General features: G+C 42.7%; 1 long non-coding RNA gene across 1 annotated transcript; it reads left to right on the top strand.

The window, feature by feature from the left end:
• Positions 1-1,138: 1,138 nt before the first annotated feature.
• On the top strand, positions 1,139-25,233 carry LOC149749041 (uncharacterized). The gene is made up of 2 exons (XR_016393627.1): positions 1,139-2,992; positions 5,071-25,233. It is a non-coding gene; the product is annotated as an uncharacterized LOC149749041 (long non-coding RNA).
• The last annotated feature ends 359 nt before the right edge of the window (positions 25,234-25,592 follow it).

Consider the following 25,592-nt stretch of genomic DNA (forward strand, 5'->3'; position numbering starts at 1 on the left):
CTCTGCCTATTAGATGGACACTGGTAATACCAGCATTATTAACCATTAGGAAATGAAGGCTCTATAAGTAACTTATCTCAAGTCCCACAGGTAGAAAATGGCAGAGCTTGGATTTAAACGCAATAGACCTCTCAGTCATTCTTCTTAGGACACCTATGAGTTCATGTAGTACCTTCCAGGAACTTGCTGGTAATTTCCAGAAAAGTGAGAGTCTAGAAGGAGTCCAATATGGCCTTATGAGCAAGAAATGTCCCAAGCCTGGCATGAAGATGACATAGAAAACTGGAACCTGAAAGTCTCTAAGGCAGGAGGCTCACACCCATAGCCAAACTCAGCGATTCCACTCTCAGGGAGGGAGAATGGAAAGAGATGGCAGGGTCCCAGCTCTGAAAAACACACTGAATTATCAGACACCATTGCTAGAATTTTAAAAGGGGCAAAATGCAAATGATGCAACCAGCAAGGGCTTAATCTCCAAAATATACAAACAGCTCATACAACTCAACAACAAAAAACCAAACAACCCAATTGAAAAATGGGCAGAAGACCTTAATAGACATTTCTCCAAAGAAGACATACAGACGGCCAGTAGACACATGGAAAGATGCTTAACATCACTAATTATTAGAGAAATGCAAATCAAAACTACAATGAGGTACCACCTCATACCAGTCAGAATGGCCATAGTTGGTGCAGCCACTATGGAAAACAGTGTGGAGGTTCCTCAGAAGACTAAAAATAGAACTACCATATGATCCAGCAATCCCACTCCTGGGCACATACCCGGACAAAATTATAATTCAGAAAGATATATGCACCCCAATGTTCACAGCAGCACAATTCACAATAGCCAAAACATGAAAACAACCTAAATGTCCATTGACAGATGAATGCATAAAGATGTGGTACATACATACAATGGAATATTACTCAGCCATAAAAAGGAACAAAATAATGCCATTTGCATCAACATGGATGCAACTAGAATTATCATACTAAGTGAAGTAAAGTCAGAAAGAAAAACAAATACCATATGATATCACTTATATGTGGAATCTAAAATATGGCACAAATGAGCCTGTCTACAAAATAGAAATAGACTCACAGACATAGAGATCAGACTAGTGGTTGCCAAGGAAGAGGGGAGGGAGAGGGATGGACTGGGATTTTGGGGTTGGTAGATGCAAACTATTACATTCAGAATGGATAAACAACAAGGTCCTACTATGTGGCACAGGGAACTATATCCAATCTCCTGGGATAAACCTTAATGGAAAAGAATATTTAAAAAAGAATGTATATATGTCTAAAAATAAAGGGCAAAAGCCAGACTCTGTCCATTTATAATGGAGCAGAATTCTGACGCAGGGGACACTGAACTTCCTGTGAGAGTAGAAACCAAGACCTGGTTCAGGCTCTTCATTTACTTGTTGTGTGATTGTGGGCAAGTCATTCAAGTGCCTTGAGGCTCAGATTTCAATACCTAAAATGGGGGTGATACTATCTTCTTTGCAGACCTCACTGGGCTATAATGACAATACTGATAATAGTAACCAATAGTTATCTTCAATTGAGCAATCATTTTGTGCAAGGGCCTTATATATACTATCTCATTTACTTTGTCACATCAATGAATTAGGAAGATACTAATTATTTCCAATTTATAGATGAGGAGACTGACACTTGGGAGTCATTCTGTAATGTGCCCAAGGTCACCTGTTAATGAATGACAGCTCTGAGGTTAGGATCGAGTCTACTCCACTCCATAACTAAGACAAGTAAGCACTGTACTATGTCAAGGGCACTATTCCCACAAAAATGCATAAAGCCTTCTATTTCATCGTCATAATTTTGATTGGTATTGACCAAAGAGAATTATTACTATTGTTACTTATCAATATTACTATTACAGCCATAAGAACCTGTGAAAAAGTAAATTAGGGCTTCCCTGGTGGCGCAGTGGTTGAGAGTCCGCCTGCCAATGCAGGGGACGCGGGTTCGTGCCCTGGTCCAGGAGGATCCCACATGCCGCGGAGCGGCTGGGCCCGTGAGCCACGGCCGCTGAGCCTGCCCGTCCGGAGCCTGTGCTCCGCAACGGGAGAGGCCGCGGCCGGCAGTGAGAGGCCCGCGTACTGCAAAAAAAAAAAAAAAAAGTAAATTAAAGATACACATGATGCCTTTCGGGCTGCAGGACATCTGGATGCTCAGAGCCTGAGGCCGATGCCACCAGGAATGCAGAGGGAGAAGGGTTTTATCTTTTAATAAAGCTGTTGGACTAATCTGAAAAAAAAAATACACATGATGAAAGATTCTTAACAATGGACAAATCAGGTCCACTAGATCATGCCTTTCCTGTAAACAACATGTTTATGTTGCTGTGTCATTTTTCTAGTCAGTCTGACTTCCTGATGGAAATCACAGACCTACGACTGAACACAGAGGTTATGGGGAAATTCCAAAAGCTAAGGACTTTCCAGACGGCTGGAATAAGGTTACACACTCTGGGTTCCGTTATGGAACTCACAGAGTTTTCAACTCATAGTGAAACCTGTGGAATAAATGGCTGATCAAAAGGAATCAAATATATTGAGCATCATGTGAGCTTATCTGATTGCTGCCACTACCAGTTTCCTCACTTGGACAAAGAGGAAATGGGTGCCCAGAGAGGATGAGTAACTTGTCTAAGGTCACACAGCTTCTATGCATTAATCAAAAAAATAACTAATATTTGCTAAGCTTTTGGTACATGCCTGGGACTGTTCCAATCTGTATATTAATTCATTTAATTGTTAAAATTAAATGGGCACATACTAATAGCTTTACCATTTTTCAGATGAAGAAACTGAGGTCCAAAGGAATTGTCCACTTGGAAGGAAGAAAATTAGGATGTGAACCCAAGTTGGCCTGATTCTCAGGGCTGCATTCTTTCCACCAAGTAACAGCTATTCACCAGGGGTATTCAGAGGACTGATTGGAGAAAAATTCAGACAAGGTCAGTACCTCCCACGCCATCTAGAAATTGAAAGTTTATAAGGCAGTGTCTGCTACTCTCTGCTTTTACAGAAATAGAGATGATACCTCCCTGTGACCGTGCTAAGTGACAATTCTGAGTGTAAATGTGCTTTTGGCACAAACTGTCCTGTCCTAATAGTCTTGATTATAATTATAAAATAATGGGTTTCTGAAAGGCTGCAAGCAGTTCTGGGAATGGCAATAAGGGTTTAGACACGACATGTTGCTTATGCGAGAAGTGTTTTGTTGAAAATGAAACCCACGTTTAGGAGAAAGGATGGTGATGTATGCTCTTAAGAAACTATCTCACTATGTAATTAAATCAAAACCAGTCAGTCGCCAATCTGAGCTCTTGTCTCACACTAACAACACCCCATCTCCTGTGAGCCAAGCAAGACAGGATTGACCTGAAATAACCCAGCCTGGCTTTTATCCACTGCTCCCTAGGACATCATGCCTCCGTGTTTCCAGGGCCCCGCTGTGAGATGCGGTCACATGGCCCACCTTCTTTCTGGGACTCAGTCTTATCTTCTTCTTTAGATTCTTCCCATCTCCACAAAAGAGGAATGAATACTGTTCCTGTTTAAGGAAATCCCTGGGAGGCATTATTTGGAAAGAGGAAGCTGAAAATAAGGGAGGATTATAAGAAAAAGTTTCAGAGGCTCTGAACTTCTCACAAAATCTCCAGACAAGCTGTCTTTGACTTTATTTCTTAGATGGGTAACAGAAGTCTCTCTCCAAAGGTTAGACAAGGCTTCTCTGTTCCAAGATACTAAAGTTAGATTAAGCTACTTAATCCAACATGTTTTCTTAGGTCTCTAGGTCTCTCTCTCTTTCTCATCTGTTCTCTCTTCTAGCCTCTTCCCTCACCCTTCATTTGCACTCAGTCTGTTTTCACCAAGGACTTCTGGCAGCTTACAATTGAGATGCTTTCAATAGAACTATTAAAAGTGGGAATAATATATCAAGATGATAAAGCTTACCAACTCTGACTTTTAAAAAAGTGCTTGGCTTAAGAATCACTTGAGGTCTTTAACTATATATTTCTATCTATTTTTCTAGCCTTGTTTATCATCCTGATTGCTGGAAATTCTGCTTTAGTGTCAGAGGTTGAGCCTAAGGAATCTGTATTTTAAAATATTCCCCAAGTGATTTTAATGCACTGACAGATCTGAGAATCACAGTTACAATAGAAAATGGAGGATAATACCCTATGTTTAATATGATTGCTGGTTTTGTCCTTGAGATTTATTGCTAAGATTCATAACAACCAAGGCAAGACCAAGAGAATGAAACATGTGATCCTTCTTGTTAAACATCCCTTACTGGTCAGAAAATGTCTCTTTCTTTCACACGGTTACATTTGCTCCTTCTCAATCCCACCAGATCAGACTCACTGGGAGATTAGCCGGGCCTGTTCGATTTTGAGTTTACAGTATCCATTTAGACATTGTGACCTAGGCAAGTTTTTAGTTCTCCTAGTTCCTCCTAGCGTGTTGCCAATTTCCTTTCTTCATGCTCCAGGATAGTTGAGACCTAGCATAAACGTATACCAGAAAAACGTCATGGTCTGCCCTGAACTCTCTGAGGCATCTGCTGCCTATTTTATTTTTCTGATGTTCCATTGCAAAATAAATCAAAATAAAACTTGTCAGCTCCACTTTTGCAAACTGACTATTCAGCTTGCCATTGACTCTCAAGATTCCAAAAATGGTTTTCTCTGGGAAACGCCAGGATCTCCTGGGCAAGAACCTGCTAGGCCATTATCAGTCTTCCCAGGATCCTCTTTTTGGTGCTGTTGAGGGCAGGTGTAGCAGTGGGCACTGAAGGTTGATATTCAATAGAGTTGACCTTTAACCTTGAGACCCTGAATCTCTGGAAGAGTCTACTGCTCTCCAGAGGGAAATACTTGCTGTAAAAACTTCTACCTCGCAAGGAGCAGTTTTGAAATTACGGCAGGAGATAAATCTCTGACTGTTCAGCTCACTGCCGGGTCCTGCTGAGTCCTTTCTACACATCACCTTTGACTGGATTGGCTGTGGTCTGTGTCTCGTCCAGGTCTGAGAACCGAGCACCTCAAGGAGCAGGGAATATTGTTGCCGGTTACTGGAATACTAGCTGCTGAGCTCAGGTAAGTGAGCAGAGGCAGTAGATGAATAGTTCAAAACTCCTCTCTGGACTCGAGTTTCTTGCCTGTAACATGGGATACTTGGGCTGGATCAGCATTTTCCAAAGAGTGGTATGTTGATAAAAAAGATGGTTTTATGTGGATAACCGATGAGTATATTACCTTCAATGATTATGTATATATTTTCATGGTTATTTTCTATTTGTAATAAGTTTGTGAGCAGTAAGGAATATGATCCATTAAAATATATATGTAAGTTTATAATGTGGGCCTTTTCAGGAAAAATAAAACAGAAACAAAATGAATAATACAAGAGATATGCAGATGTGGGGAGAAGTTAAAAGTGCCATGAAAAAATTGTCTATTGGAAAGCAATGAACCAAACAGCCGTTGAGGGTCAGGCCAGCTCTCTGACATCCTAGCATGTTCACCTCTCCAGGACTATTTCCTTATCTATAAAATGCAGGAGTTGGAGTAAATGTCCTTTCCAGCAATTCCATTCTATGACTAGGGGTGTAACTCTATCAGGCAGATGGTCCAGCACCCTTTACCTGTGGTTTTAGCATTTTAAAACTCCTGATACTACACGAAATTGGGAAACACTAATCGAGCAGTTTTATTCATGCATTTATAATTTTTTCCACTCTCCCTCACTTATGGAAGATTCAGCTATTCATCTAGGTGAGGACTAGAGAAAGACTATGGAGGCAGGGGCTCAGACAATGGGATAGTGAGTTGCCTCCACCACTATCTGCTTAACAAACACTCGCTGATCTCCTTGTCCCTTGGCCTCTGTTTCTTTGTCTGGGGAGTGATGGTTTATGGAGTCACTTCTATGACAGATATGAGAAGCAAATGAAACAGAAGATTCAAGACATTTTAGGGAAGTGCTATTACATGGCAGGGGTTAGTATCATTCTGGATGGAAAACTCCTTGAAAGAAGGGTTCCTCTTCTGTCCAACTGTATAATCCCCAAAATACCTCCCAGCTTGCCTACACATTTAAAAATCTTTTAAATTAATCCATGTCATCTTTATAAGATTCTTCTAAATTTTAGCAATGTGTATACTTGACTATTTTGAATTATCTTAAGGAGAAAACTAGTTTGTCTAAATCCAAGCCATTTCTTATACTATAATGCTTGCAATTATCCTTTCCTTTCCCATACTTGACATTTAAAGTGATATCTCACAGGCTGCTGAACAGTTAGCTATGGAGGCACTGCCTGACCCCTCGTGCCTCTCACCATCTGCAAATTCTTGCCAGTTAAGAGTAAACACTCTGCATAAATCTCACAATTGGCGGTTGGTAATTGCAGAGACCTCTGGTTCCTCATTCCTTCCTGCTCTCTTTCTTAAAATGTCATGTGTGATTATCCCTTCTATCACTGTGGGGCTGCTATTATCCCTCAACCATATGCCACTGCAAACAGCCACCAAAGATGTACTCAGTGGCCAGGCTGCCAGACCTCCCAGGCACTTCCCTTCTCAAGCAGTGAGGTCAAGCAGTTCCCTTCCTGAGCCATGGCATCTGCCTTTAAATAATTCTTTTTCCTTTGCCTGATGCAGACCCCTGTCTTTGCTCTTCACTCTTTTCTGGCTCTCGAAACAGTTTTGAAGAAAACTCATCCAATTATCTGGGGTTCAATTCTGGTGTCATTCTAGCCTGTCTAAATGTCACCGCAATCTTCCTTCCTTTGCACCTTCTTATTGGGTGCTAAGCTGATTCTTACCTGGGAAATCCTGTCTCCCTCTCTGCCCTGAACTGACAATATTCCACCTTCCTTACTTTTTGATGTTTTTCCCCCTTTGCTCTTTTCCTTCCCTTCTTTCTGTGATCTTCATTAACCGCTTCTGCATGTCACAGTGCTGACTGCATTCCCCCAAAGAATGTGCCTTTTCTTCTTCTAAAAGAAGGAAAGGAATGCCAGCTTGGGAACCAGACATCTCTGCTCTGATGCTACGTCTTACAGTATCTGCCTTGTCTGACCCAGCGGTAAAATGAGGATACTAATACGTGCCTCTCAAATTTGTTGGCAGTTTAATTAAAGTAAAGCTCTCGCTCTCCTTTTTCTTCTTGAAAGTTTTCTTTTTTACTCATCATTCCATCTAACATTCATGGAGAAGCTACATTGTTGTTAGCACACTGCGAGACACGTAAGGGTGCAGGAATAAATAACAAAGACATGCTCTCAACACTGAGAAGTTCAGATTCAATTTGGTGGGGGTGATGTGTCAATAGATAATTCACACACACACACACACACACACACACACACACAAACTGTTATGCCAACATGGGAGCCGGGTTGTTCTGCCTAGAAGCAGTTGAGGAAGGCTTTACAGAAGAGGTGCTATTTGAGCGGGAAATTTTAAAAGAATAGCTCTGCAGGTGGAGCATGGTGGAAGATGATGAGGGAGGGGAATTCTTAGACGAAAGAATAGCATGAATGCAAAGCTGAAATCTGGGAAACAGCAGGTAGAAGAACAGAGCTATAGCGCAAAGAGGTGGAAAGTATATAGTAGAAATAGTTAATTGTGTAGATGCCGAGAGTTAACTGACAGCAGGAGACTCTGGCAAGGTCATTTAATCAGTCTCAGTTGGCTCATCCTTCAGTTAAGGATAATGTATTAAATGAGTTAATACAAGCAAAGAGCAAGGTTCTTGGCAATCACTCAAAAATACTAACTTCTGGTATGTGCTTATGCTAAGAGGCAGGGAGGATACAATCAGATTGAAAGCCCTGGTAATTTAGCATTAACTCCGCTGGATTGTGGTTCCTGGAATCTAGGAGGCCCAAGTTCTCATCCTGATGTTGCTGTACACTTGCTGTGTGACACTGGTGAAGCTATAATTTAGACTTGAGGTAATGTGACTTGTTATTTGGTTTGCTTTAAATACTTTCCAGGAATTGCCATGACCTCACCCTCCCTTTCAGGAAACAAAATAACATATTGGAATGTTACAACATCAGGGCTGGAGAATCACCATTGTAAAGGGAATGTGTCACTGGCTATAAAATTGTTGTCAGTTGTATAACAGAGTTACATAATTTCCCTTTCCCCTATTTTTATGACAAACAGTCAAAGATTCATGACATGGCAGTTTTGCTTCTCTGGAGTACACACTCCAGCTGAAAAGAATCCATCACCTAGAAATTAGCAGCTTATGGAGCCAGAAACCAGAGAACATCCATTGAATGCAAAGTTTTATACCAGATGGTGAAAAGGTACAAAGAGAAGAGACAGCTGCCTCCTGTCCTCAAGGAGATGCCAGTTGGGTGGTAGAGACAGAACGTGAAACACCAGAAAAAGAAATCTGTATGAGTACAGCAGCCTCAGGCCTAGGCTCCCCTGTCTCTCTCTGCTGGCCTCTTGTTCTGCCTAATGTCACAGGAACAGTGAGAGGCGAGGCCTAGATTTGAGTCAGATCTGCTTGATCCCACTGAACGAAGCTGACTGTGTGTGAAGGAGAGACCACCGGAGTAGTGGGGTAGTAGCAGTCATAAAATGGTAGGAACACTACCCCTACTGATGATAATACAAAAGGGCAGAGATGGAGGAAAAAGGGTGGGGAAACACGCGAGGGATTAACTGGAGTGGTTCCACTTCAATCTGTTTTATATTCAGGGCTCTGGTTAAGGGTTTTAGCCTTATTTTCTCCCCCTTCTTCCTTCCTTCCTTCCTCCCTCCCTCCTTCCCTTCCTCTTTCTCTCTTTCTCTTTTTTCCTTTCCTTCCTTTCTTCCTTCCTTCTTTCCGCCCTCCCTCCCTTCCTTCCTTTCTCTCTTTCTTTTTCTTTCTTTCTTTCTCTCTTCTAAAGCTTTTGCTCAACTCTCTATCCAGTGCAGAAATTCCTTCCACTACCATAAAACAATAAGAATAAAAACGACACTAATTTTTAAAAAGTTATTAACTCCACTTATACTAACAAAGCAGTCTTTGAGCAGTTACCATGTGCCAGGCCCTATGCTGGGCATTTTACGTGAATCACCCCATTCAATGTTCCCCAAAACCCCTGAGGTAGGTGTCCTCATCATCCCCACTGAGCAGAGGGGAAACTGAGGCTTAGGGAGGTTGACCAGATTCTTCCAAATCATGCAGCTAGTGAACTGCAGTTAGTCAGGCTGTAACCCATATGTGCCTGATCACCAATACTGGGTGGGCTCTCAAATCCCGTCCTCAAATGTCTGTTATTCATGATGGTTCAGATTATGCTCAAAACGCCAGTGATGGGGCTAATTATTCCCCCAAGTGCCTCATTTCATTGTTTGACGCGTCTGTTGACAGATATATAAATACAAACATTTAAATTGAGCCCCAATCCACCTCCCTATGCATGAGAGTTGGTCCATCATTTTCACCCGTGATATGGAAGCACTGAGAGCTGCTGCTTTACAGGCACTGGTGTGTAAGATAAAGTGTGGTCCAGAAAGGCAGTTGGAGCCAGACCCTGCCCTTTGCTCAGCAGGAGCTCCTGGCTGGCCTGGAGCAGAAAGCCTTTGCCCTGGGGCAGAGACAGCATTCCGGGAGAAGCCTCCTGCAGAGACTTTCCCTTTTTCTGGCTTCCCTCTTTGACTTTCTCCAAGACACTGACTGAGGTCTCTGGGAGGTAGGAGATGCTAAATGATCACACACAGAGGTTCCCTCCTCTGACACCTCCATGAGGAATGTGCTTTGTCCGTGTTGTTCACCAGTTTCTCTCCAGTACACTGGGGTACTTAATGTAATGTGTTCACATGAAACAGGGTGATGCATGTAAGACACTCAGCAGTGCCCAGCACATGGTTCCTACACCGTTGCCCATGTGGCCGGCTTCAGTAACCAGCTGCTGAGCAAACGTTGAATGGGGCATCGGGAAGCAGCCCCATGTAGTTGTTACAGGCATGGAAACTGGAGGGGGCAACTGAGAATCCCTATTTGGCAGCCTTCTTGTCCCCCATAGACTGGAGAGCAGAATAGATATAATTCCAGAATTCTGTGCCTACTCATTTAAAATCCTTGACTGAGCTCACATTACTGGCCAGGCCCTGAAGGGGAGCGGTGTAAAAACCCAAACAAAGCATGACCTCCACACTTAGGAGGGTCAAGGTCTAGCAGAGTAGGCAGGGAAGCATAGCATGATGGCACATTCCTAAAAGTGTACACAGTGCTGTGGGTCATCAGGCAGCCAACTGATAACTAGGGCTTACCTTTGTGGATAACTTCCTCTATGCCTGGCGTTCTTCAAAAGCTTGATGTGAATTTACTCATTTACTTCTCACTCAAATCCCATTATACAAATAGGAAACTAAACCACAGAGCAGCTAACAACTCTGCCCTAGATTATTACAAATCCAGAGGTCACAGAAATGTGATTTGAACTAGTCTGCGTCTAGAGTGTAGTTCTTACCATGCCTCTATCTACCACTCGGAGATAGAACAGAATAGAATACAATTTAGAAAACATTTCTGAATGTCTGCCATGGCTCTGTTCCAGCTAGGGATGAGAACAATGAACAACAGCACTATTCTTAATCTGTTCGAGTTGCTGATTTAGTGGAGAGAGAGACAGATGTGAACTTGTGGGTTACACTGTAGTGTGACATACATGAGGCAAAGATTAGTGATTAATAACGGGGGGGTTAATGACAGACATACCTAAATCTACCAAGTGGAAGCTGTGTGACCTGGCCAGGTTATTGAACTCCTCTGTTCTTAAGTGTCATCGCCTTGCCTGGTAAAATGACAATAATGCAGATACTTGCCTCAGAGAATTACAATGGGATAAAATAAATTGAGATGATGACTAGAAAGTAACTGGTACACTGTCACATAGTAAGTCCTCAGTAAGTGATACCTATTATTATAATTATTTTCAATGATAAAAATATGGGTGAGACAAAGAAGAGAGAAACCTGGAAAGGAGGCAGGAGACCAGATCTGAAGGACCTGAAATTGCTTAAGGTATTGGGAAATGGCGAAACTCTACTAAGAAGACATAAGATCAGAAATAATCTTTAGTTCTGTCACTCAGGGGATGGTATGGCAAATGGATCGAAAGGAAAAAGATGGGAACCAAAAGACCAGTCAGTAGAACATGAAGGCCATAACTTCAACTGCCTTTTTTTTTTTTTTTTTTCGGTACTCGGGCCTCTCACTGTTGTGGCCTCTCCCGTGGCGGAGCACAGGCTCTGGATGTGCAGGCTCAGCGGCCATGGCTCACGGGCCCAGCCGCTCCACGGCATATGGGATCTTCCAGGACCGGGGCATGAACCTGTGTCCCCTGCATCGGCAGGCGGACTCTCAACCGCTGCGCCACCAGGGAAGCCCCTACCTCAACTGCTTTGATGAATGTCAGAGAGATTCATGATCTTGTTACAGAAGAAACTGAAAGTTCAGGAGCCCTCAAATCCTTGGCCCCTTTGAATCCCATCTCATAAAGCACGGGGTTGGGGGGACCTTCAGGGCCAGAAACACAGTCTGTTCTTTTGGGGAGAAGGTAGCAGCAGTGATGTCTCCTGTGGTCTGACCAAACAACATGGGCCCTACTCATTCATCTCGATAGCTGAGCGTGAGATATATATGGAGCTGTGGTGACAAGAGGCAGACGGTAATTTAATTTGAGCAAAGGCACCAAGTGGAAGAGACAGGAGGCCCTTCTGAATGCAGATGTAACATGACCGACTTTATTTTTTTATTATTATTTTTGTATCCCATCGCAAAGACTCAGTCTTGTCATGTCTCCTGTTGCATTTGGCCAAACACCAGAGGAAAAAGAGACACAATCTAGGCCAGCGGTTATGAAAGGAAAGAAACTTTTCTGAAAAAAAGAAAAAATATATATACAGGCCTCTTAGTCCCTTGGAGGGTTGGAAAGAGAAAGGGTAGGATTACCGGTAATCCCCACGCTATCATTTACTTTTTATGAGCTCACACGTCACTCTTTCTTAAATCCCCGAAACTCGCTGCAGAATACATTAGCCAGAGGACAGTGGGAGAGGCCTGCTTAGAGTATAATAAGTACTGGTTCAGGCTCGTGTGTGTGTGTGTGTGTGTGTGTGTGTGTGTGTGTGTGTTTCTGTTTTTTTCTTTTTTCCCTTCCTCCTTTTTTATCTATGTGTTCTTCCTCTGCAAATGACTGCTTTGTCACCTTCTCCTTTGTTTGTCTGGATTTTAATCGTATGCCTCAGGGCTCCTGAGATTTAGAGATAGGCCAGCCTGGGTCTGATTTTACCACTTCATGCACGTGTGACCTTGAGACAGTCATGGCGCCTTTCTTATGCTCAATTTGTTTCCATGTAAGGTGAGGATAAAGGATGCATACCTTCTCAGGTTCAGGTGGGATGGATTGAGATAATACAGGTAGAATGAGGCCATGTGATAGAGGTCCTATAAACACTAGATCCCCACTAGTGACTGCATGGCCCCACTGCTCTCATGGCCTGAAAATCCTCCCACCATCCTGTGCCATGGGCTTCTCCGTGTCTGCAAAGCCCGTGCAGGGGAGACTTCTTGCCTCCAGGATTCTCCCCTTCGATGCATCCACTACACCACCCAATGACTGATAGATCTAAAGCTCATTTCTGATCTTGCCCCTTCCTACAATAAGGAGCCTCACCATTTCCCAACACCCAATTTCCATCTCCTCAAAGCCTTTCTATCTTTCAAGGTCCAGCTAAAACTCCATTTCTTCTCGGAAGCCTTCTCTGATCAGAGCGTCTACCTGTATTTGTAGATACACTGAACTCCAGTAGAATTTCTGGCCTATAAGGCTCCTTTGGATATTTCCCAAGTACTCCCAAGATGCCAGGCTCTGTGCTGACTTACACTCTACAAAGACTCTGTTTGACCCTGAAAGATAAAGCTAAGGTGATGGATAGAAGTGATAGGGGAACAGAGAGACATGGATTCAGCACATGTGAGCGTTCTCATGGGAACCAAACCAACCAATATTGGAATGAGCTTCCCCGCAAGCAGTGACTTCCCAAACAGTGCTCAGCCTTAATTGTCATTGGCCCCAAATACTGGTGCAGGGGCTAGTGCAAGAGAAACATCCAGAGGTGAGGCTGAGGCTGCAGTTAGATATGAAATAACTTTAGCTTTAGTTACAGATGCAGAGCTGAGATGTAGTTCAGTGGTCACCAACCCTGGCTGATCACCAAAATCTCCTTGGGAGAGGGTGCTTTGGGAAAGAGAGAAATTCATAGACCCCCAACACCTAATGAGACTTTTCTGAGTTAGGGACAGGAACTGTATATTTTTTAAAGCCACCTGGGTGATTCTGATAATCCATCAGATTAGAGAAGCACTGATAGAATCCATCCATCCACCTCACAACACAGGAAGGAAACTGTTAACTTCATAGTACATTTTCAGTCTTCTCTTCCTCTAAGAGGAGTTGAAGCATCTCCTATATGTTGGGGTCAAATATTTCCACATTTAAAGGATTAAATTTAGCTATTACACTAGAATGATCAGAAAAAAAAAAGCATTATTTCCTCCAACTCTTACTGTGTCTATTTTTGCTTGCACATACATTGTACCAATTTTCCAGGCCCAGTTTCTGGTTCAGTAACATCCTGGAAGCCAGCATTTAGTGAGTGATCTCTGCATCTCAAGCACTGTGCAAATTTCTTGACCTGCGTTGCTTCACAGACTCCTATTGACTTCCTCCAAGAAGCACTGTCATTATCCTCATTTAACAGATGAAATTGCAACAGAGAAGTTAATTAACTGGCCTAAGATCCCCTGGCTAATAAGGGGCCAAGCCAGAATTAAACCCTGAGGCATTTATTCCAGAAGGTACTCTCATAAATATCACGACTACGCTTCAGAATTTTAATATATGTCTGAATATCATTTGTCCGATTCCAATTTTAAACGTGTAACTTCATAGGTCATACTTAACCACTTCCCAATGCCTTGCTTTTCCCTAAGACAGTCAAAATCTTCTTCCAAATAAATCTGTTTTACTGTTTCAAGAAAACCACCTTGTTTCTACAAGTATATTTGTGTGTGTGTGTGTGTGTGTGTGTGTTTTGGGGAAAGGCACATTCATTTAAAAAAAAAAAACATTATGTTTGTCCTTCCCTATTATATAACTGAGATCATACCTCTTCCCACCCAGGTGGGGACTATTCATTGGTGTGCTGATGAATGCTTAACAATGAGCTCTATGGGGACAGGGGTGGGGAATAGAAAGCCTTGATACTGTTCGCTGATTTCTGTGGTGTAAATATTTCCACCATGGCTAATTTCAAGGTACCAATATGAAGTCACTAAGCATGCAATTGAGAAGGGATGCTTACAATCAGCTTTCGGTAGCCAAACGATCAGAAATGGTAGCATTTTTTCCCTCTAACCTTTAAAATACTTATTTATTCTTGCTCACACACAAATCACATCATTTTTCCCAGGTCCAATTTCTGGCTAAGTAAAATCACAGAAACCAATATTTATGGAGTGATCTCTCTGTTCCAGGGAGTATGCAAATCACTTGATATAGTTTAACGTTACCATTGGTTGTATTCTAACATCAAAGAGTATGTGAACTAGATTATGATGCTCTTCTCTGCTGACCAGTGTATAACCCACCAATCCTGATGGAGGCAGGTTGAAATGTGGGGAAAGGAGTGTCTCTGGACACAGGTGCACTACAATTCTAGAATTCGAGTCTTAGCTCTAGTACTACTAGAGGTATGATCTCAGTCAAGATACATAACCTCTACTGGATCTGGAATATATGGCTAAACGTCTGACAACATAGGGCTGTTAGGAGAATCAAATGATAGACCATATGTAAAATACTGGGCACATTACAAATGATCAATACATGTTAGCTACCGACTCCTGCTCCTTTCATGAATCATTTATATTTTCTCAATCCACATTTCCCCCTTTATTATGCTCAATTTATCTCCACTGTTCTTCACTCGAAGCCCACATGCTTTGTTTCCTCTTGGTATTACATGTCCCCTACTCTGAGTTGTGATTTCTCTGTATCTGTGCAATTCTATTTTCATCCTTCAAGACTTCCTTTCTAAGCCTCTTAGCTTTTCCCCTTTGTGTTACTCCTTTTTTTTTCTCGGGCTGTAACTTCCTCAAGTCATGTATTTCTCCTTCTACTGGGATGTGCGCTCCGTCACCGTGGGACTCTTAGTCTCCACTCTTTGCTTTTTCTCTATTAATTTCTCACAAAACCCCTCCCTATTTCTCTTCGGCGGATTTCACACAAAGCCTTCTTTACTGATGTGCGTTCTGTTTGGTTCTCTACGCAAGAGCAGTCTTCGCTGTGTTCTTTATTTCTTGCATCTTGTACGTCTCTTGTTCCTGCCTACATTTCCTTCAACCCTCAAGGGCTTCCACTGCCTCAACTTGAAATCCATTGTCCTTATTTTTCCCATTTCTTCCCCAAAGACCATCAAATTCTTGTTCCATCAGCCCATTATTTGTCTTTCCCTTCCATTTTTCCTGAAACTCCTCTAGCTGGGTAGTTTTCCTTTTCATAATGCAATGGACTCAGGGGCAGTTTGCACTGATATATCTGTTTGTGCCATAAAGGTAACACTCGTTTTGGGGGTTGAGTAGCTGGGTTCTCATCACAAACTTGTGGGGGGGAAATGCTTGTTTCTACACTGAAAACTCTTTAATAAATCTCTGCACAGCATGACAGTTTACGTCATGAAAAGAACATAAACATGGACCAATCTAGTTGTAGATTCAACTTGTCACAGCTGTGTGATTCTAAGAAAAGGCATTCACCTCCCTAGGGCCCGCTCTCCCCATCAATAAAATGGGGGAGCAGCACAGTGTAGGGTCTAAGAATGAGGCTTTGGAGATTGACACATCAATGCCCAATTACTGGTTCATCTTACAAGCTATGCAATCTTAGGTCACCCACTTCCTCATGTTGGCAAGCACTTCTTCATCTATGAAATAGGTAAATCTCAGAATTGAAGGAAGGATTCAATAAGATCGTGTGCATTAAATACTTAACCCATTGTCTTTGCCATCATAGGTACTCAGTCCTGGGGTGTATTGTTCCTGGAATATTTCTACCTTTCTCAGAAGTGACAGCCCCTCATGCATGTCTGATTTTGTTTTTACTGTTCCTTCCACCTGGAATGTTCTTTCACTTCACCCTGAAAAGTGTCTTCCATGACTTTTTTTTTCTTGCATTTTTGCAAAGCCTTCTCCAACCACCGCATTGCTCTAGCTAGAACCAGTCATTCTCCACTGTCTACTCTCAGAGGAGTTTGTCCATGCCCTTTGTAGGTCTCATCACCTTATTTTGCAGCTGTCAGTTTACTTACAGGTATACCTTTTACACATTTTTCTAGATCTTGAATTTCTAGAAAGCTAGAATACACTATGTCTTTTTCTCTTGGTTTCTCAGCACCAGACACAATGCCTAACAAATAGTAGGTGCTCAGTACATATTTATAAATAACTAGGAGGATGGATGTGGACAAATGGTATGCATTCACTCTAAGTTTGTGATGTATGAATGAATGAAGACAAAGACCCAATATCTAGAATTGGCCGTAAGGCAAGGGCGTATGCTCAGGACATCCAGGCTTCAACTCCAGTGTGTAAGACCAGGTCAGACTCAGACCAAGAGGTTGAATGCCTTGTTACTGAGGCCCTGAGCTGATTGGATCTTTTCATATTTCTACAGGCCAGACACAGGGCTTGTTCCCAAGTGTGCAGTAGGTTGGAACATGGAAATAGGGTTAAATGGTCTCAGCCTAGAAGAGCAATTCAGAAAAGGAAGACAAGCAAGTCAGCGGAGTAATCTGGTTTATTTGGCTCTCTCAAGTAGTAATTCACAGACAATTTGGAGTTTTGACACCCTATCATCTTTCATTTCATTTCCTTATACTTGTACTTATTTCCTCATACTTATGAAAATAACCCAGGGGAAATAACTAAACTATAATGGTATTTAGTGAAATGAAAGTGAACTAAAATTACAGTGCCACCCATCCCCAGTTCTATGCCGGCACTTTTATGAATAAGACCAACTTCTTCCTGACTGTGATGTATCAGACATTCACTGCATGGGTGGTTGTGTTACTGGGAGCATGATTTAATCTATGGAACACAACAGTTCAGCTACTCATTTAATAAGCATTTACATAATACCAGGTATGATGTCGGCATCATGTGACCTATTAAGGATAATAATAATAAAAAAAAGTGATGGCTTGGAAGACAGCCCTGAAAGAGAAGTCAAGAACTTAGAATTTAAGTGTGTGACTCCAGCCCTTGTGAGCTCTGTAATCCAAGACAAGTCACAGGGACTCCTGAGTCTCAGTGTTTGCATCTCAGAAATAGGCATGATAAGAATTGCCTCCTCTCTAATTGCCTCTCGTAGAGTTACTGAAAAGATCAAGTGAAGGAGTAGTATTTTAAAGAGCTTTGAAAAGTGAAAAATGTTAAGAAGTTACAAAGAATGGCATTAAGGGTTTTTGTTTTTTCTGTTTTTTTTCTAATTGGTGTAAACCAAATGTGAGACTCAGAAATGGAAGCTGATAATGTGAACTCTATGAAGAGCCTCCCAGTTCTGACTGGAACAAATTACCTGTGTGACTGTAGTCAGCTCACCTCCCCTGTCTACCTCAGTCTCCTTACCTTACAACATGAGGTGGCCAGACCAGATGAGATCTAAAGGCTCTTCTAGCTCTGACAGTGTTCTGTGGTTCCATGAAAATGACTGAACTTGGTGGTAAGTTATGTTTATAACCCTACCCACCTGGGCAGGAAAGATGGCAGGACAAGACTGCATTCTTTAGACCTAGGAACACCATGGGTAGATGGAAGACTCGGGAAGGCAGAGATGTCCTAAATTGAACATCAGAAGAAGCCAGTATGACCTCTGGGGCCCTAGGCATATCACAGGTTCCTTCCTTCATTTAAAAAAAAAAGTATATTTTATGACTGTATTGTTACAAAGATGAACATAATCGAAGATAAGTTATATATATATTTTTTCTTTTAAGTAAAAAGTTTTAAGTAGACCATTTAGTAGCCCCATAAAATTGTCATGGACCCTAAGCACTAGTTCTACTGTGTCTAATGGGTAAGTCAGCCCTGCTAGGCTCTCCTAAAAGTTGTGGCACATTTTACTCAAAGAACATGGAGCCTGACAGTCGACTGACGCTTGCCTCCCTTCTAGAGCAGTGTTTCTCAACTTTGGCACTATGGGCATTTGTACCATGTAATTCTTTGCTGTGGGGGGCTGGCCCATTGGAGCATGTTTAAGAGCATCCCTGGCCTCTATCCACTAGATGCTAGTAGTATATTTGCCCTGGTTGTGACAACTAAAAATGTCCCTAGACATTGCCAAGTGTCCCCTTGGAGGCAAAATCTTCCCTGGTTGAGAAACACTATTCTAGAATAGTCTTTCTAGATGACGTTCTACCTTCTGCTGAGAGCTCATTGTCTTCTAGGGCAATGTCTTTCCGTATCACTCTTGGTGAAAGATAAGGTTCTGACATGGACCTGTAAGGCGCTCTCTGATTTGCCCCCAGAAATTCTCTAACTTCGCTTCCTACTGTTCTTCCCGTCACCCACATGGCTTCAGCTTCAGTGTCCTCTGTGCTGTGTCTTGGACCTGCCAGACACACTGCCTTCGAGATGGTTCTTCCCTCTGCATGGAACATGCTCCCCCAGATGGTCCCCTTGGTTAACTCTCTTACCCTCTTCACTTCCTTATTGAAATATCACCTTCTCAATGACACTTATCTTAAAGTATTATTTTAAAAGCCACCCTTTTAAAAGTTACAGCCTTGTTCCCTGGTATTCCTATCCTCCACTTCTCTGCCTCTGTACCTCTCTGTCTCTGTCTCTCTATAAGTACATATTTTTTTTCCCCATAACTTATACCTTCTAACATACTATGTAATTAATTATTTACTATATTCATGATTTATTTCCCTTCTCCCCCAGCTAAAATACAAACTCCATGAGGACAGGAATCTTTGTTCTGTGTTGTTCATCCCAAAGCTGCTACATATTATGTGTCTGATAAATATGCATTGGCTTGAATTGGAAAAGAAATATGAATAGAAGTAGTGCCCTCTGTCTTTGAACAGGTCCGGTAGGAGCTTCTTTTGACCCCAAATCCTCACCTCTGTGCCCCCTATGCTGCGTGACCATTCCTTCTACAGTGCACTTTTGTGTCTCTTCCTGAAGTGCTCCCATTCTCCCTGACCACGTTTCTAGATTCTGTTTGTGCCCCTCTGTTCCCCTTTGTCCCTGAGCTGCCTGGAGCAGCAGAGGGGAAACATGCATGCCTGGGTTTTGAAACAGCAGATTCTTCACTTGTTATAGTCATTCTATTCATGAAAAGGAATGATTCAAAAGAGACTTGGAAAAAGCAAGACCTTGGCATCCCTGCCAGCATAGACAATGACCACGAGAACAGAGGAGCCCCTTCAATCTTCGCGTTGGGAATTATTTACCACTGGAGCTGCTGAATAGAAGGGCCAAGCTGTGTGGTTATTACGTCCTCCTCTCAAAGCCGGCTGGGGAGAGGCGGCCAAGGAGCCACTGCAACCAGGGCTGCCATGCGGGGACACCAGGAGCCCACGTCTTTCCAGAGAGACAGCCTCGCTGACCCAGTTTCAGCACAACATCGCCTGACACAGCACTGCAATCCGCAACTTTAATAACTTGGTGACATACAAAGCAGTTTTGATGTAAAGTGGAGCTGACAGAGCAGCAGAGGGAAGGCTCTGCTTCTCGCTGAGCTGCGTGGGGAATCCACTCAAGGTGACTGCAACCTTCGCAGCCCAGCCAGCAGTCCGAGCCTGCTCTTGCAAACAAGGAAGGCAAGTTTCTTTAGCAGGATGGCAGACATAGGGGTAGCAGGCAGTGAGTGGAACCAACATGGAAGGACGGTTTGATACAGCCTGTCTCTTCTGCTTTGATACATGTCCCTGCTCTTCATCATCCCCGCGGCCCCTGCCTTCATCCTGGCCTCCATCACCTGGGCTACTGGAACAGTTAGTTGCATAATACTCTTCACTTGATCTTAGCCAAAAGGCCAAGAAGCGATAACAGTTGCATACTATTCTTAAAGCTTGTCCCCTCCATCCATCTTGTTCACAACTGACAGAATGATCTTCAAAAAGCATATCAATGGTCATGTCACTTTCCACATCAAACCCCTCCATGGCTCCCCATTCTTGTAGGAAAATTAACGTCAAACATTAATGCCAAACACAGTGCTCTGTGCTCGGTCTGTGAGCTACATTTTTAGCGTCTTCCGCTCAGTCCTGCATATTTCGCATCATTTTTTGCCACCACCACCTCCATCACCTTAAACTCCAGTTTTCTCTTTGTATCTTATTAACCATACACCATAATTCTCATTCCCTAATGTCCTGATATATAAGTGGTCATTCGTGTCCACTTGGATGCTTCCTTTGATGCAGGACTCATTACCTTACGTGACAGCCTTTTCTAATACTGAACAGCTGTAAAGCTTCATCTTTCCTTATGAAACACAAACTCTGTTTCATAACTTTCATTTGTTGCCTCCCGCTCCATGTCTGCTCTCTGGATCCCACAGAATAGTCTCTGTACCAGGACTCCCTTCTGAGAATGGAACTCAGCGAATCATATCTTTTCAGTTTCTTATCTGTGCTAAAGTTCCAGGGTCCTTTACCCACTTTTCATAGGCTAAGGTTTCTGCCATCCCAACACCCTCCATCTTGCCTTTCTGCACCTTCCTCATATATTCAAGATTCCCCTTAGAATCAACAGGGGGAAATAGTACAGTGTGCATCTAAAGATAACAGTCACAATTAGCAACCATAATAATAACAGTTGAAACTGTTCTTGGCATATGGAAATGGATGTTTTGACCTAGGTTGTGCAATTTTAATTATATATTCTAATATTCATTCATTCACCATACATATTTCTATAGAACAATTTAGGGTACACAAAGTAAAACACAGTCCCTGTCCTCCAGTGCTTCACGGTCTGGACAGCAGGGTTGGGATGAGGGTGGTAACCATGTAAGCAGAGATCACAACTGAATATAATTAGAGCTATGATAGGGACTATGCCAGCATTGAAAAGAGGCCCCTAGCCCAGTATGGGGGTCACTGAAATGAGGCAAAGGGGTAGAGAAAAGCAATGTACAGAAACTGCTGTTTGCACTGAGGTTGGGAGGATAATAGATGTTAGCTGGATGAAAGGAGTGGGCAAGGACATTACACGTGGTGTGAACTGCAAGAGGAGAGGAACAGAGATAAGACAGCATGAAGTATTCAGTGACCTCAAAGGCTCTTATGATTCCTTACCAGGGCTGTGTATATTAAGAGGTTGATTCCTGAGTTTAGACTACAGTTCAAATGTAGTTCCAGAACAGAGAGATTACTGGGGCTTGAAATTGTCAGGACAATCTCTCTGGAGGTAGAGGGTCCTGAGGTGGGCCCGGAAGGAAAAACACTTTATGGATAGCAGAGAAGAGGGGAGATGGACATCCATATGCAAATATGTCCACGCACATACATCTGCTTCATATGCATTTAAAGCTTCAATTGACTTTCACTTGCTTTCGACTTTGGTTCCCATGGTAACCCTGTCCACTTATTTTTCTTTTAACCTCCTTTTCATTGTTTCAGGATGAGGTGAGCTGCGTGAGGGGTTAATCAGTCAGGGGAAGACAGGAGATTTTGAAGCAATTATTTGGATTTTTTTTATTTTTTTTAAGAAAACTGCCAACTCTGCAATTTAATGCAAACTGTCTCTGGTATATCTGCCCTGAAGGATGCTGTGGGGAGAAACAGGAGCCAGAATCCATTTCGTCCCCTCCTCCCTGACTTCTATTATTACTACACACTTACTGCTAATACAGCATCTAAACTTGCAATCCCAGTAACTATGGCAATAAAACGGGTGAGATTCCCTTCCATTATGACTTGAATTGTTAGGACTTTGCAAAGAGCACGTGCGTCTGCACAGGGGAGGGGGAAGATGCACTCTAGGGAAAACAGTTATTTCAACTTCCTGTGGGGAGTTGGAGACCATCGTCTACCAGTCCACATACACATGGAGAATTATCACCATACCTGTGTCACAGGATACAGACACCGTACCTGGGAGTTACAGTGGACATCTAAAGCTTGCAAACCACCCCTTGTGTACAGCCTGTAGAGCCAGGAGGCCAGGGCTGCACTGAACTTAAAAGACATGGCAGAGAAGAGGCAAGGGAGGAGGATCTAATCCAGAGCCCAGCAAACTTTCCCTATAAAGGGCCAAACAGACAATATTTTAGGCTTTGAGAGACATATCATCTTGGTTGCAACTATTCAGCTCAGCCTTTGCAGCTCAAAAACAGCCACAGACAAAATGTAAATGAATGGACAGGGTGTATTCCAATACACCCTGAAATCTGAATTTTGAATATTTTTCATGTGTCATGAAATAGCATTCTTCTTTTGTTTTTCTTTCCAATCTGTTAAAAATATAAAAACCATTCTTAGTTCCTGGGCTCCTCAAAAATAGGTGGTGAGCTGGATTTGTCCCATAGGCCATAGTTTGCAATTCCTCATTTAATCCATGCCACAAACAATGCATTCCACACTAGTGCCTTTCATTATTCTCACCTGTTTTAGTTTATTATTGTTACTATATGTAGTATTAAGTACTACAAATACTATTCGCTATGATTTTTATTGTGTCAAGTAGTATGTTAAGTACTGTAAATATACCATCTTACAAGGCTTAGAGATTGAGTTGCTCAAGGTCATGTAGCTTATAAGAATAGCTGACATTCAAATACAGGGTATGTCTGATGCTTAGAGACACGGTATAGCTTTCTTTCTGTTGACAGGTCAGCCTTCCAGCCTGGGAGAATTTCTGCATCCAACAGGTTCTGTCACACCCTATTCTCAGAGAGCTGGGCCATGAAGCCTAACAGCAGCACATCGGTGGGAACAGGGCCCAGGACTTTCAAGAGCCACCCCACTGCAATGATCCAATATCCACGAGAGTTCACTGGGAATGGCCTTGTGCACCCCAGCTCCTCTGCCTCCTGATCACCGGATGGTCTTAATCTCCGATTTGCCCTTTTCCTTGATGATGTATTGTGATATTTACCCTTGCCATTTCCTGGCTTTGGCTGTGCCCCAGGAACAGCCCTTAGAGTTCTGGGCACCCTTCATCCACTTTTCCAGCCTCTGCTTCCTCCCTGCCTTTGCTGGCCTGGCTTGGTACTGATTGCTTAGCCTCATGGCTCACAGACTTCCTTCCTTGACCAGCTATTCTCAACTCACAATGCCATCCCCTCCATGCCCTTCAAGGAGAGGTTCTGGGAATTTGGGACGCTTGGAAGGGAGAGAAGAATGCTCAGTGCTCCTAGCAGAGGATCATTGTCTTCTAATCTCCAAGGAGGCAGGAGATTTTAATTATTCAGGACACTCCTGGAGGGAAAAACTAGAAACAGTGAGCGGAATTTATAAAGGGGCAGATCTCATTCTAGGTCACTCAATACACTTTGTGCCACAAGCAGCTGTGATGTGATGGAGGGACTGGACCAGGGGCATAGGCTTCTGGATTCAGGTCTTTAATTGCTTCAATTGTGACAGGCAGGCCCAACGGTCTTATCCTCCCTTCTGCTGGAACAAAGTGACTCTGTGACTTAGGGAAATGTAAAGTTTGGCAACAGCTGGCCTTGCTTCTTTTGGCAAGTTGTGCGACCTTGGGAAAACCAGGTCCCCTTTTCTGGACCTTATTTTCCCACCTGTGCCATGTGAGTAGTAATCCTCTCCAGCTCCAGAGACCACCAATTCAGCCTTTTCTGCTCTGCTCCCAAGGAACTGGCACATCTGTTTTTTGGATCCATTACTTTGCAAACTTTTAAGGGATTTTCTCCCCTTTCGGTCCCTAGGAAATTGCTGCAGTTCTTTCTTTGGAAAGAACATTAGCCAAGCCCTGTGCTAAGCAAATGCATTCAGCTTCTCCCTATCTGATTTCTCTTTTTCTCATTTGTCAGCAAAGGAGAAATCTCCCAGCTATTAATCAAACTCCTGGCTGTGGATAGCTTTAATTGCAGAAACCATTGCTAGATGAGGGGATGCTCAACTTTTCCAAAGAAAGCTGGCTGCCTAGTGCAGGAGAGAAACAATTAATTACCTGCTCCCCTGTCCCCAACAGAGATGCAGATGAACTAACAATATTGCTGCTGGCACCGAATCCTCCCTTCCCAATGTGGAGGAAAGCTAGTGATAACTCAGACAGCATTCGTAAAAGTTGAATGCCGAAACATAAGATTAGCTATAAGGCTCTGGTGGGACCCAGGTTTGTCTCTCTGGCATCTTTACTTTAAGATGCATACTGACAAGCTCGACCTTATTGAGGAGAGTGAGTGGGGATGTTGCCATGCCTGAAAATCATATTATCTGAGGAAGGATCAGAGAATTCAGAGATGTTGAATTCAGAGAAAAACATTAAGGTGGAGGGAAGGAATGGATGCAATAAAAATAAAAGTCAGGATAAAAGGGAAAAGACTTATTTTGTGTATTCCAATGGACAGACTAGAATTGTGGGTGGAATTACAGAAAAACTTCTTGGGACTTGGAACTGTGTGCCTATGGAAAGGGATTCCCCCAAATGTAGTCAGTCTCTTGTCTCTGGAGATTCTTAAGAACCACTGAGGATGTTGTAAGGCAATCTTTGTTTTGGATGGGAGGTTAATTAAAATCATCTTGGATAGGTAGCTGCCCCTCTTTAGGGTCTTGCTTTACTAATATCTTTGGCTTACTTCAAAGTTTTCAGTTTTAGAGACAACATAGGAATAGGTGGCGGGGGGAGAGCAGTGAGAGCTAATGTTGGAATACTTATTTTTTCTTAAATCTTCAATTGCCACAGGGCTATGATAGATATGACACTCTCTTTGGAACTTGGAACTAGGAACTAGTTTGTTTTTTTTTTTTTCTGCATCCCCAATACTTAGCAGATGCTCCGCACAGAGACAGTATTTGAGACATGTTTGAAAAGCTTTTGATTGAGTCAAATTTAAACTTGCACTTCTGGTATGAGTTCTGGGAGGCAATATTACACAGTTTTGAAGAGAATAAACCTGAATTACACTGACCTGAGTCTATAGTTTGGTTCCTTATTTCCTAGGTGAGTGAACCCAGGCAGGCGGCAAAAACTCTGAGAGCCTCAGTTTCCTCATCTATAGAATAGAGATACATCCACATACTTCATGGTACTGCCATGAAGACCTAATGGGCTTATAAAGGCAAAATGCTTACAACAGCTTGACAAAAAGTTGCAGACATTTATTCAGCGCTTAAAACATACCGAGCGCTCTTCTATGAATTTTTCACATACTATTTACTTTAAGATTCATAATACCTCTGTTGTTGAATACAATACTAAGGAACAGAGAGGTTAAATGATGTGCCCAGGGTCACACAGTGAGGAGACAGTAGCACAAGGATTCTGAGC

The sequence above is a fragment of the Delphinapterus leucas genome, chromosome 6 (assembly GCF_059928025.1).
Source record: "Delphinapterus leucas isolate spDelLeu-1000000601 "Yukka" chromosome 6, BTC_Dleu_Yukka2, whole genome shotgun sequence".
Classification (NCBI taxonomy): Eukaryota; Metazoa; Chordata; class Mammalia; order Artiodactyla; family Monodontidae; genus Delphinapterus; species Delphinapterus leucas.